Source organism: Pyrgilauda ruficollis, unplaced genomic scaffold, assembly GCF_017590135.1.
Source record: "Pyrgilauda ruficollis isolate IOZ18807 unplaced genomic scaffold, ASM1759013v1 scaffold44, whole genome shotgun sequence".
Taxonomy (NCBI): domain Eukaryota; kingdom Metazoa; phylum Chordata; class Aves; order Passeriformes; family Passeridae; genus Pyrgilauda; species Pyrgilauda ruficollis.
The window spans coordinates 3228717-3241851 of NW_024525934.1; the positions used below are offsets into that span (position 1 = coordinate 3228717).

Sequence of the window (13135 nt, forward strand, 5' to 3'; positions counted from 1 at the left end):
CCTCCCCGCCGGAGCCGCGCCCGGGGCCGCCCCCATCCCCCCGGGGGTGCCGGGGGCGGCCGGGCCCGGGGCGGCGGGGGTGGCGCCCGGGCACGGCAACGTGGGAACTGCAGCCGGCTTCCTGCTCTAGTGGACGGTGTCCCTGACACGGCAGGGCAGTTGGAATGAGGTCTTTGAGGTCCCTTCCGACCCAAACTATTCCGTGATTGCTCCCGTTACCAGAACGTTGTCCTTGCCCGTTTGTCCTCTTTGGTGCAGCTCCTGCCTGGAGGGTGACCTTGGGCCCTTCCCATTCCTGCGCCCAGCCGTGGACCGAGCGGGCTCCTCAGGGCCACCGCGCCCCATTTCCCTCAGCGGGAGCCGGGGCCAAGGCGGCCTGGATCCACGGCCTCGGCTTTCCCGTTGTTTTAAGAGCATCCTGTGTCGCCTGCTCCATCGATGGCCCGGCGTAAATGGCGATGTGGGCAGAAGCGGGGCTGTCAGAGGCCCCCAGCATCCCTTATCCTTGGGATATCCTTGGGCCCTGGGAGCCCCTGGGAGCCCGGGGGTCGCCGGGTCCCCGCGCTCCTGTGGTGGCAGTGCCTGGCTGAGGGAAGGCTGTGTAAGCAACCTGTGTCCACTTGTCAAGGGCCCGAAATCACCAGGTGCTTTCCCACAGGTGGGTGAATAGCTGTCAGGAATAGCACGGATTTCGGGCGGGATGCTAGGAAAAGCTCTGCTTTAAATAGAGGATCCCCATACAGGTCAGCGTTGCAGGATCATACTCCGAGTGACAAGTGCCACGGCAGACAAAGGCTCCGCTGCACCTTCCCTCTGGAGATGTGTGCAGGTTCCATGTCCAGCCTTCTGCCTGCAGGTGTGTGCCTGCCTGTTCCCGGTGGGCAGAGACTGACTTCTGCCAGAGGGAGTGATTGATGGGTCTGTGCTCACTTAAGGCAGGTGTTCAACAGCACTGCTAGAAGGAGAACACAGTTTTTTTTAGTATTGATATTAGGAAGGCAATCAAGTGTTAATTCATTTCAATATCAATATTTAAAGCTTTAAATTCTCACATTCTCTGCTGAGACCACGGTTCTGTAAATATTTTATAGCTGAGTGACAAAAGCCTTTGCGGTCTGTAAAACTGTAACGTAGATGTTACTGTGAACATGCAATATTGATGCTGGTGTTCTTGGGGAACCTCAGGGACAGCTGGAGTGCTTTGTGCTGTGCTAGAGGCGCAGTGAAGAGCCCAGTAAGTCCATGTCAGTCATTCCTGCCCAGGGTAATGTCCTGCCTAGTACCCAGGTCATTTTTCCAGCCTGCCTCCTTCAGAGCACTTTTACAGCCAGTTTCTGGGGAAGATGCATGCACGTGCATGCTTTTTTTCCCCCTTGTTTTCACCCCCTTTCCCCCATATTAGTGCAGAATCATAACTGCTATACCTTGCTATTTCTGGTCATGAAGAATTTTGAATATTCATACTGTGGGGGGGAAGAGGAATCTACACAGTGTGAGGGCAGGGGTGATGGCATTTATGTGTGCACAGCACCAGTTCAGGGCTGGGAGAGGAGGCTGCCTGCATGCCCCATGGCGAGGCTGCACTCTTCCAGCTGTGGCTCAGAAGGGGCTTCCTTGACCGATGCTGCCATGGGTTGGGACATGGCTGCCAGGCATCACAACACTCTTGCATGATGCCCAGAAGATGTGATGGCCTTCCTATGGTGGGATTTGACTGCTCCTTGTCATCAGTGCTGCTGTGGAGCCCAAGAGGTCACTGGGCAGGTAGAGACCACAGAATTTTGGGCATCCAAGCAGTCAGAGATCAGAGCAAGATGAGGCATGAGGAGTCTTTCCTCACTTTTGAGCTAGGCAGCCATGGAGGGCTGTGTGCACTTGGGAGAGAAAATACAGGGATGACTTTAAATGTCAACAGTCAATGAACACGTTGATTGGATATAATTAGCTCTTGTGTCCCACAGAGCTCTCTGCCATGCTGTTGGCTTGGGACCCTAATTAGACAGGTACCTCCGATGTGGTGTGGCTGCCTTTCCAGCTGCTGCCCTCCTCTCTTCATGTGCATGCTGCTGCCCCTGTGCGGCTGGGGGGAAGCAGAGCTGCCTGGAAAAGGTGGACCAAGTATTTGTGTTATTATCAGGCGGGTACCCAGAGCTGATTTTTCTTACTTGCCATGTTCCAGAGCCTACTGGGCTCTCTCTGCCTGTGAAAGATTTTTGCATTGGAAAAAGTTAAAGAAACCCTTCATCCAGCTCTTTTTAATGGCAAGTGCAGCTGTTTTTTCTGTTGTTCTCTCTTTGCTTGGTGATTCTGCTGTAAGAGAAGAGCCTTGCACATGTAAGCACAGTCAGCTGTCTGCCCTCAGCGAGCCAAGCGCGCGTTGGCCTCATCCACGCACGAGAGGGTTTTATTACATGTGTTCATTTACCTGGCATATTCCAGGCAGATCCATACCCACATGCCTGTACTAAATCAGTCAAAGGCAGCATCCACATCTCAGTGGAACGCTGCAGAGTGTGGAATATACAGTGTAGGCATGTAGAGCCTGTTGTGCCGAAGGGGCAGACACCAGCATGCCTGCTAGGAACAAAGGAGCCTGACGAGTACTAACCCCGTGTCAGATCTTCTTCAGAGACTGTGCCAATGGCATTTAAAATTTCTAGCATTGGGAGTTTCTTTTCTCATCATCAGTTGCCATCTTCCCTCCCAGGAGTCCACCACTCCTGTGTCTTGTGTTTCAGGCTCCAGGCCTGTGTCTGCTTGGTAAATTAGTGAAGATGTTGTTTTTCATGTATTGGACACTGGAGGGTGCTAATGCAATGGGAGCTGAAATTGTTCTAGCAAATTAAAGGGTTCCCTTTTGTTAGTTGTGAAATAGTTTTATTCTTTGTTGCAGGGTTTAAATGGAAAGACATGAATTGTGGTCCTTACCAGTAGCTGATCCTCTTCAGCTTGTGTAGAGCTGTGACCAAGAATATCAATAAAGTGTTATATCTGTGAGGGATTTCTTTCCTTAACCTCAATCAAAAAAAATCACTCATTTTATGTTCTACACATTTTTAAGTGTGTATTTCGAGATTATGGCCTCGGGGGTGAAAATTATTTGAAAGTGTGACTTTCTAGTGATAGAAACACTTTATCTGGCAGAATTGTTGAGCTGCATGTGCAGAGTCTGCTTTTCTACAAGGTCACTTTGGTTCACCAAAACGAATACTGTTGTGTTGCTAGTGAGGTGAGAACCTGAGAGCAGCTCACACTGGGGAGGGCGGGGACACCCTGAGCACCATTAATCAAGCCCCTGGCACTGTGATCCTGTCTCTGGGGGTGGACCTGATGGAGCCTCAGTCTACCTTGCAATCAGCATCGCTGAGCTGTGTGTGAGGGCATTCCATCACAGGGAATGCGTGTTGGATGGGGCGTTCCCTCAGCCATCACTGCTAGGCCAGTTGAAGCACGTTACAAAACTGAGCCTTAGCTCTGGTGTTTCAAATTCACTCAAACATTTTTGTCAGGTTAAAGTTACATTGAGAGATCTCCAGCTTTCTGCTCAGCCAGGTCTCTGCTCTCCTTTGCCCTTGGCAGAAAGACACGGGGCCAATATAAGGTCCCTGTTGTGCACTCTGACAACTCCACAGTTGGCATGAAGGACTGTGAAACTACTGCCTGAGCCAGTTTTCATCCTGGCAGCAGCAGAGGTATGATGAGGGATAATTAATGCTAATGAGAAGCAGGGTGCAAAGCTGAGCATGTCCAGCTAATCGCCACTGGCACCTCAACTGGTCTGCTAAAGCTTGTGCTGTTCTGGACAGTCCTGTGTGGTCCTGTACCTGCCTTTGCAAACTCATTACCCAAATGAAAGCCAGTATTTATAAAATGTGTGAGCAAACAGAGCTGGGTACAAATACATCTTCCTTAGGAGCCTTTCTTATTTGATATGCATGGCAAATGAGTTACTCCTCTGTCTCATTCCTTTTGCAAATGAATTGGGCTGTCCTGTCTTGAAAAATATTGTTATCTTGCTGTATTATATTGGTCAGGTTTTATTCTCTCCCAGGTGTTGAGGTTTGTTTACATGTGGTTCCATTTTTATTTCTTTTAAAAATATGCAGTTTTTTCTGAATTCCTCCTTGAACTGAAGATGTGTATGAGCACTGGAGAAAGAGCCTGTGGATGAGGAAACCAGAATCTCCTGTTCTGATACCCGTAGGGGCCTGCTGTTCATCTAGCAACCAGAAGCATGGCCAATTTCACAGGTGTTTATCAGAAGCAGCAGAAACATACACAGTTAAAAGTTTACACTTCTTTTACCAAGAGTTTTAGTATACCAGAATAGGGTTATAAAGGGATGTGAGCAGAAGAGCTTTTTAAAGTCATTGTAATAAGTATTGGTACTGAAGACCCTCTGCTTAAGAGTAGTCTAAGCACACAGATGAAGTCTAAGCAGACAGAAGGAGATCTGTTTGACAGTATTGGTCTGGTTTAGCAGCTTTAAGAGAAGACTGTTTCTTCCATCACAGCTCCATGCTTCTGAGCAGAGAGGCAGGGTATGGATCCTGGCATTGTTTCCAGAACCAACGTGCTAGCTGTGGTGCCAAAAGGATTTGAATTTGTGCATTTTATGTAGATGGTGTCCTAACTTGGGAGTGGGAGACCTTTCTCCAGGAGAGAAGATTAATGGACCTTCCACCAAAGCTGTGTGTGTGATTGCATTGAGTTTAAACACTGCCAGCTGCAGGACGGCATCTTGAGGTCCAGTGCCACCCCTGCTCGGGGGTTCTGCATGGGAAAGGAGGGTGTGTGTTCCCTTGGTGGTGCTCAGTGCCTTCTATCGTTGAGCTTTCACACACTTGGGCAGTATTTCTTGGCTACTCATAAAGTCTGGGTGAGTGGGATCTCTGGAGTTTTTGTATCTGTTGGGGAGATCGGGCTGCTGTACTTGAAGTCTCTTGTCTTAAGAACCATTCTGGCAGGTAAAAGCCCCTTGTTACTAAGAGCTTTGTAGAATTTCTAATGATGCACCCCCATGTATCTCCTCCTGTCCTCTGCACATCATGTGAATTTCTGGTGGTGGATTTTCCTGGACCCCTTTCTCACACCTCCCTGAATTCTGAACCTCCTTGTTTGGAAAGGGGAAACACTCAATTTGCCCTTATTTTGTCAGCTGGGCTGTGCGTGGAGGTGTTTCTCCAGCCACTGCCCTTCTATGCACTTCCCTCTTCCGCCCCACAAGGCTGAGGAGCACAGCAGGTCTGCAGAACTTCGACTGCAAGTGGGTCTGGAGGTCAGCTTGTGGTTACTTAGCCCCAGGATGCTGAGCAAGTCTCCTTCATGTATTTTACCTTATTTTCTGGTCAGACCTATATTTACTTCTCAGGTCTCCCTGTGCCCTTTAAATCTCCCACCATCACTGGTGTAAATAGGATTTGCCTGTCCCTGTGAAATGGGCATCTCTGTGGCTGCTTGCCCTGCCTTCTCTAGCTCTTTGTGGGACAGGGCTGTCCAGTTGTCATTGGCTGCGTGGTCAAACCTGCCTTCTTCTCTGCCTTTTTAATTAAAAAATGGTTGGCATCAGGGGCTCTGCAGCAATGAAAGGGGAACGATGAAACTTTGAAGAATTTGGGGCATAAAGTTGATCTCTAAATTTTAATGTACTCATTGCACTTAAGCAGTTGATACATTTTATTATTGAGCATTCAGGTGACCTAATTTCCCTTAGTACTGTACATTTAGCTTTATACATCTGCACCTAATTTGTAAAAAAGGACTTAATGAGAAACTTCAAACAGTTTAAATGTCAATTACAAAGAAAGCGAGGTTTTAAAGTTCCAGTAATCTGTCCATATTGGTCATCGAAACATGATCCCAGGTGGACGTTAATTCAAGACAGATGGCATTCCAAAGGCACAATTACAAAGAGCTTATATATTTTCAACACTAACAAGCTGTCACGCTATGTTGTAGCTACACTTCCAGTACTGTACAAGCACAATTGCTGCTTTATCTGCTGTGGACTTGGTAATAAAGGGGTTTGATTCCCCACTCTTGATATTGTCAGTGGGATTTTTGCAGGGGTGAACTGGAGAGCGGGGTTAGTTAGTGTGAATATCTTTCATCTGCCCAGCCTGTTGGGTCGGGGGGTTGTGTTTGTTTCTATGGTTTTTGTTAAGTTGGTGAAATGCTCTTCAAGGAAAGGAGAGGAAATGTTGAATATGGGCATAACAAGACTAGTTCATCACAGCTATATTTCTATTTCCTGGCAACATTAATTAACTTCAGCCTTATCAGCTGCTGGTCAATAGCTATGATGATTTGTTAAAACCCCCAACATCCTGGATGTTTTCAGTTAAAAAGTCATCTGAAAGCCTTTGGAGTAGTGCACATATTACTTGGAAGACTGAAGTCCAAGGGATTAATAGTGGCTTGACTTGCAGTGGTGTAAATGGGCAGCAGCTTGGCTGCAGCCAGGCAGGAGTGCTACCCTGGGAAGAAGGCAGTTTGAATTATTTTCAGATTTCTGAAAATATTCCTAGGCCCAAAGGCAGAGGTGGAGGAGCAAGGTCAAGGACAAAGCAAGGTCAAAGGAGGGTTTCCATTAGACTGAAGCATCAACATGTCAAGTAGTTGATCTAGTAGTAGATGCCCCTAGCCATGGCAGGGGGTTGGACTAGCTGACTTTCAAAGGACCCTTCCAGCTCAAACTATTCTGTGCAGGAGATGGCAAGGTTTGTTGTAGAAGGACAATGTTTGGTATCTAGTTAGTAGTTGAGGTGGGCAGTGATCCGTGTAACTGAATGATGAAAGTTAATTTGGCATAATTTCCAGACTTTTTGTTTGTTTCTTGGAACCAGGTCACTAAAAAGCAAGACTTGCATGTCTAAGACTAGACGGTGTTTTAATAGGCTTTCAAAATTCTGTGCTGTTAGCAGCAAGATTAATAATGCTCCCCAGGAAGGTTTTTAAGCTCCTATGGGCACGTGTGTCCTCTAAGAGGTGCTGAGAATTAAGAGCTTATATTTCTGCTTGTTTATCTACCTTTCATTGGTAAGTGAAGAAGAAAGCAGGAAGGCTAAGATGTTCATCCTTGGAAGGCAGGAATTAAATGGTAAGCTTACACTCTTTAATTTTTGTTTTTCATTAATGAATGTTATAAATGGGTTTTTTTAAGAGCATCTTACCTGGCTTCCATTTTTCAAGGAGTTGTAGGTGCTATTTGAAATATGCAGCTCACCAACAAGTGAATTGGACTCTTGAGCCACACTTGAAACAAAATACCAATTTTACCTGCAGTTTTACTAGGTTTCCTGGTTTATGCAGTGGCATTTGAATGGCCTCTAGTAATTATTTCTATCAGGAAAAAAATTCTAACAAAAATGAAAAACACAACTCAAAGCTCATTAGCACTGTATTTGGCATGCCATGAATCGTTAAATCTTTATATAAATGCAGAAGTAATTTGTAACAAACAAAATCCTTTCTTTTTTTGGAAAGACTTTCTTTTAACTTTTTGTTCATACTGCTAAGGTGCAGTATGTTTTCCAAACACTGGATATTGTTACCAGAATAAGAGCAGAACCAAACAATGTTTTAATTAAATATTATCTATAATCCTTGAGTGTCAGATGTGCTTAGTTGTGATAAGTGAAAAATATTAGGTGCAAACAAAAAAAGACTAATAAATACTTGGATAGGGTCTTTTTAATCTAATTTTTTTAACCTAAATATGATGCTATTGTGTGTTGTTCTCAAGTGGTTTCCCCTTGGATTTTCTCAGTGCTTATCAGGGGAACATACTGAAGTCTTTTTATTTAGATCAGGCTTTGCTTTGAGAGTAACTAATTGTTCAAGTCCAAGTGGGAAACTTTCTTGCACCTGGAAAATTAGGAAAGCAAAAGATGTCCACATCCTTTCCCTAGTGGTTCTTCACCTGCGAATTTGAACTGCAGTGGTAGTAAAAGTTTTGTGGACCTCATTTTATGTGAGATCATTAAGCGACAGGAGAATTCAGAACTAGCTGCCCTTCATAATTCAGGACACTGAAAGGTGCCATTTATAAGCTCAAAGTGCCTGCAGGAAGGCAAAACAGGCTTGTAAAACCCATGCTCCAAACCCTGAAAGGGAACCAGTTTGTATCGCTGGTTGCAGCCTTGGAGTGGCAAAATTGCAAAGGTGGTGGGGTTTGGTTTAAAAAAATGGGAAAACACCTGCCTTTAATATTTCATGAAATAACTTGAATTTTCACACTTCTTGTGTTGATAACTCTTTTTTCCCAAAACATCCCAGGCAGTGATCCCAGTAAAACCTTAGCAGTTGAACTGCCCAGCTGCTGGACTTACTGTCTTCCCTGTTACAGCCCACTGTTTTGCTGAGCTGTTAATTTGGCTATAAAATAAGTCTGTCCTGACTTTTTAATAATATTTTGCAACTGGTGACCTTTGCCCATGATATTGGCCAGGCATTTTGTAGGGAGAGCTCCTGCCTCCTTATTGCTTGAGAAGGAGTAGCAGCATGTACAACACTGGAAAGGGGGTGATATGGTGATATGCTCTTGTTACAACTCTGAACAGGCAATGTAATCTGCAAAATTCACAATATACTTTATGGATTTAGAAAGCCTGAAAGGCAGCCTAAAGAAACACTAAGCCCAATGTTTTTTCCCAGAGCAGGTACTGCTTTCCATACCTGCTCCCCTGTTAATCCTCAAATAAAAGCTGGAGCTGTTGTTTTAAAGTTCATGACCAAAATGTAGCAATTGCTGCCTGGAATGAGCCATCTGTATCTGTAATCTGAAATGGCTGGGGCTGAACTCTTCCAGTCAGGCCAGAATAAGCCAACTATTCATGGCCACATTTATGTCCTGTGACTGAAGTTACCTGGGTGCCCATTTGCACCATCAGAGCCCAAATGCCAGTGGAGACAAGAGCTGACTGCACGTCGAGTCTGCCTGCAGTGTCTTTGGACTGATCTGGATTAGTTCCACACCTGCCTGTTTATGCACACCTATTCCAGCAGCACCTGGCTGTGCAGTGTGGTATCCAGCCTGTCATCCCTCCTCACATGGATCACGTAGGAGCCAGTGCAATGGCTGCACTTTGGAAGCACATCAGTATTATTCCATTTTCTGTCGCTGCTTTTGTTGCCTGCACTGGCATGCTCAGGGCCCCAGACACTGCACTGAGCTCATTGTGACCCCCGGCCTTTGCGGAGCCGACTGCAGGACTCAAACCTTTGTAACCGCTATTAAAAGGCAGCTATGTGACTGTTTATGTTACAGCCAGGTGCTTTGCTGCCTGTGGACGTGCTGTTACTCGACAAAATTTAGTATTTTTTAAATTTGTGATCCAAATGTGATTAATATACTTACCTCAGGACCTTACTCTGCGTAAATGGCTCGGTTGCCTTCAGCTACCGCTCAGATTTCTGTGGGGGATGCGAGTCAGGTTTTTCTGGCTCTCTGTAGGGATGTGTTCATGACAGCATTCCTGTTATTTCTCTATTTTCTTTGTGAAGGACATAAGGTTTCTAGATGGCATGTCAGTAATATATTTTTAATGACATTTTTGGGGATTTTATTTTTCAGGTTCTCTAACTTGTAGTACATTTCTGAGTTCTGTGGGTTCCTTTATTGAGGCTTTTTAGATGAATGCATGTTTTGTGGGCTTATTGCCTTAACCATTCACTTATTTTGTTAAATCTCTAGTGATACTAAAGCACTGAAGGCGCTTTGGGTTGGGTCAGCACCAAACAGCCACTTCAACATACTGGAAGTATAAAATCTGTTTTCTTACTGACTGTTTTTTTTGAGAAGTTGATCAATGTGAAAACCATTTAACAGTTGGGTTTTTTTTACTTTCTTGTTAAACTAAGCTACTGAGGAAATCTTCCTACTGCTACATGCTGCAATATGTCAGAAACACCGTTATGTTATAGTTGCATCATTATCTAAAGGAAAAATTGAGTGTGGGTTTGAAGTCGACAAGTGATGAAAGTAGCCCTGAGGTTGTCAATTAGAAAGCTAAGGCCTGGAACTGATAAGTTAATGGCCAGTCCCCTTCACACCCCCTGGCTTTGCTGCCTGCTCCCGCCTCACCCTGCAGCAGCTTTACTGCTTGGAACAGAAATAAAAGGCTCCCATTACTTTGTGTCCCAAAATCTATCTCACTGATCCTGGTCACTCAAAGTCTTGGCTGATTGTGTTCTCAGTATGGACAGATAGTTAAATGAGGAGAAAAGAGCTGTAGCAGATCAAAAATACAAACTCAAAATCATCCCTCGCTTTTTCATTTTTGTTTAAATTTCATTTTTGTTTAAATGTTGAACTGTGAACATGTTTTTTTCAGACTATCCTCTTGCAGTACGCATGGCAAATTTAGCAGCAGTGCATAATTTTAACTTCTACCGTCTGTTTGTTTGCAGTTTTTAAAACCTGAAATTTAACGGCAGGCAGTTGGAACCCATGTGTGCCTGCTAAAGGCAGAGGGCAACATGTGTGGTTTTTTGGGAAGGCAAATACTGGTTACCAAAGTTTATGATATAATGTAATATAATACAAAGGGTTTCTATTTTGCTTGGGCAGGAGGGAACTAATGTGTTGCCATTTCTCCTGGGAACACATGGGCTTAGATAAATAGATAAACCATGTCAAACAACAAACAGGAATTCCCCAGATTTGAATGATTCTTGGTGTGCTGTGTGGTGAGAACAACGGTAACTTTATGAAGAGAGTAGTATTAGAAGTAGATATAATTCCAACAGGCATTGTGCAAAACAAAACATGTAATTCATCTTCAGTTTTTGAAACTTCATGTACAGTGTAAGTTTTTAGGGCTTGTAAAAGTTTGCAGTTGTGCACCCCCTCTGCAGTCTGAGGTTTTTCTGTTATTGGCACTGCTTCAGTGGCAATGGAGAGCCAAGATTTTTTCCACATAGCCCTCTCTCAACCTAGAAGTGATAAGCAATAATCATGAGTTTGAGAAGGTAGTTTAATTTTTAAGGACATGCAAGTTTTAGACCTTTCGGTAGTTTCACTGTAACCAGCAAACATCTGTTGAATAATAAAAAAATTGTAGTTGCTACTTACCTGACACAATCCACTGAAATGGTGCTCTGTGCAGGGACTGCTGCTATGGAGTCCCTCTCTCTTCCAACCAGATTCAAACCATGGAGTAAATATTTTTCCAGCTTAATTCACAGGAAAAGAGACGTGACATTGTGTTAAATAACTCGGCATGGGATGGTGTTTTCTCCTGATGTGCCAGCCCTGCCCAAGACCCATGGGGTTGAGCTTTTCAGTACTTCCCCACAGAAGCAGTGCAGAAGAGGTAGTACATGATTTTCCAAAGGCACATGTTCCTTCTGTGCCCTACTTTAACTTACTCCTTGAGATACATGTTTCACAGTACCCATAAATAATGAAAATATGCAATGACATTTTTAATTAGAGGCTTTGTTTTCTTACACATTGTGATGCTGGTGTTTCTAGAGCTACAGGATAACCTCTTGTGGTGGCCTGCTGCAAGAGAGGCTATCTCAAGATGAAGAGCACTGTATCTAGTTTAGCCTGCCTGGTTCAGGTATCACATCTACCAGAAGGCGTAATTCTGCAGTTTCTTCCTAAAATGATCCTTCCCTTGGATTGCAGTTTTTTATTTGTAGGAATCTTCTCCAGTTTTTTTTTTTTTGAATGAAGTTCTGAAAGTTAATGGTGTTGGGTAAGAAAAGCTCCTATCTTTCTGCATTGTTCTTCTCTTACCTTCTTGCATACAATTTTCCTCACCTGTCAGCCCAGCAGGGCTGTTGTGCAAGGTACATCCACATGCTGTAAGGAAGCCCGTCAGCCAAATTTGGTGGAGCCAGTAACTGCTCTAAAAAAGGCAGACTGATTCCAAAAATCTCCATCTCTCTCAGTGGGTTGGGCCCTGCTCCTCTGGGATTTTTTTCCTTCCCCTTTTGCGTCTGTTACTGGTTGTGTGTTTTCTCACCCGTGACACTCTTTCAGCTTGAAGAGTCCCTCTCTTGTGTTTCTTTACTTTTGTCATGCTTCAAGCACATCCATGTCTTTCAGTGTGGATAGTTTGACATGTATGCTGTTTGCTTACCAGTTTGCACCAGCTCCTTCCACAGCACATGAAGCACAGCATGCTGAACAGTGCCCATCTTAGGGTAAAGGCTGTGGGACCCTACAGGGAGGGTACAGGTTGAATTTGTTTTTGTCTCCCTTTCTCTACCTAAGGAGGAAGAGTGTCATTTTAGGAGGAAAAGTTTCTTTTTTTTTGTCTGCAATGCTGGACATAAACTCTTGACTCTCGAGAAGTTTGGTTGCATTGGATTACGTCTGTCTGAAGGTAGGGAAGCCTGGCATCAGAGCTTTTGATGCTATAAACTTACTAAGGATAAAAATCAAAGGGGCTCCTTTCCACCTACATACTTTACCTTCTCTGCCAAAGAGAACCTGAGCAGTGCTTCCTTCCCTTTTGAGTGCTCTCAAGCCCCATTTCTCATTCATCTGGCCAGGTAAATGTAGGAAAGAAATGAAAATTACTTACCAAAGAGTGGTGTGGCATTTCCTAACATTTCTTTTCATTCCAGTAGAGAACCTTAAAATAGGGAAAATCTTGCCTAGATTCAGTAATTTGGAATAGAACCATGTCTTATACACAAACTTAAAAAAAAAAAAAAAAAAGAAAGAAAAAAGAAAAAAGAAAAGGAAGCCACAGTAACACAGTGCTTGCACAGGGACACATTCAGGGTGTGAAAGTTGACTTGGCATTTCCAGATTTGTAATTTCTAAGACAAAATTGTAGTGCACTGTGGTCTTTATGCAGTCACAATGGATTTCCTTTGAGTATATCTGAAATGATAAAGAGCTCAGTTAAGTCAGCCTTTTCTTTAATGTCAGTATGATCATCTAAGACACGTGCCATTGGCAGCATGTTTTCTCACAGAAACTCAGCACTGGTGTTCCTGAACAACATAAACCAGAAAATGAATGTGCTCTCAAATGGCTGCATTTCTTTGGGCATTTTTGCTTTGGGTATTTTTTATCAGCTTCTTTGACTGCTTTTGCCTGGAAAATGGTATATTAACCTGAAAACATGACCAACAAATGGCAGAATCTAAGAAACAAAAATAGACATAATAG

At 44.2% G+C, this 13135-nt stretch overlaps 1 protein-coding gene across 2 annotated transcripts in view; it reads left to right on the top strand.

Moving 5' to 3' along the window:
- CLYBL (citramalyl-CoA lyase) overlaps positions 1–13135 on the top strand; it is a 166600-nt gene that overhangs the window by 232 nt on the left and 153233 nt on the right. The gene's annotated exons all lie outside the window — the stretch shown is intronic.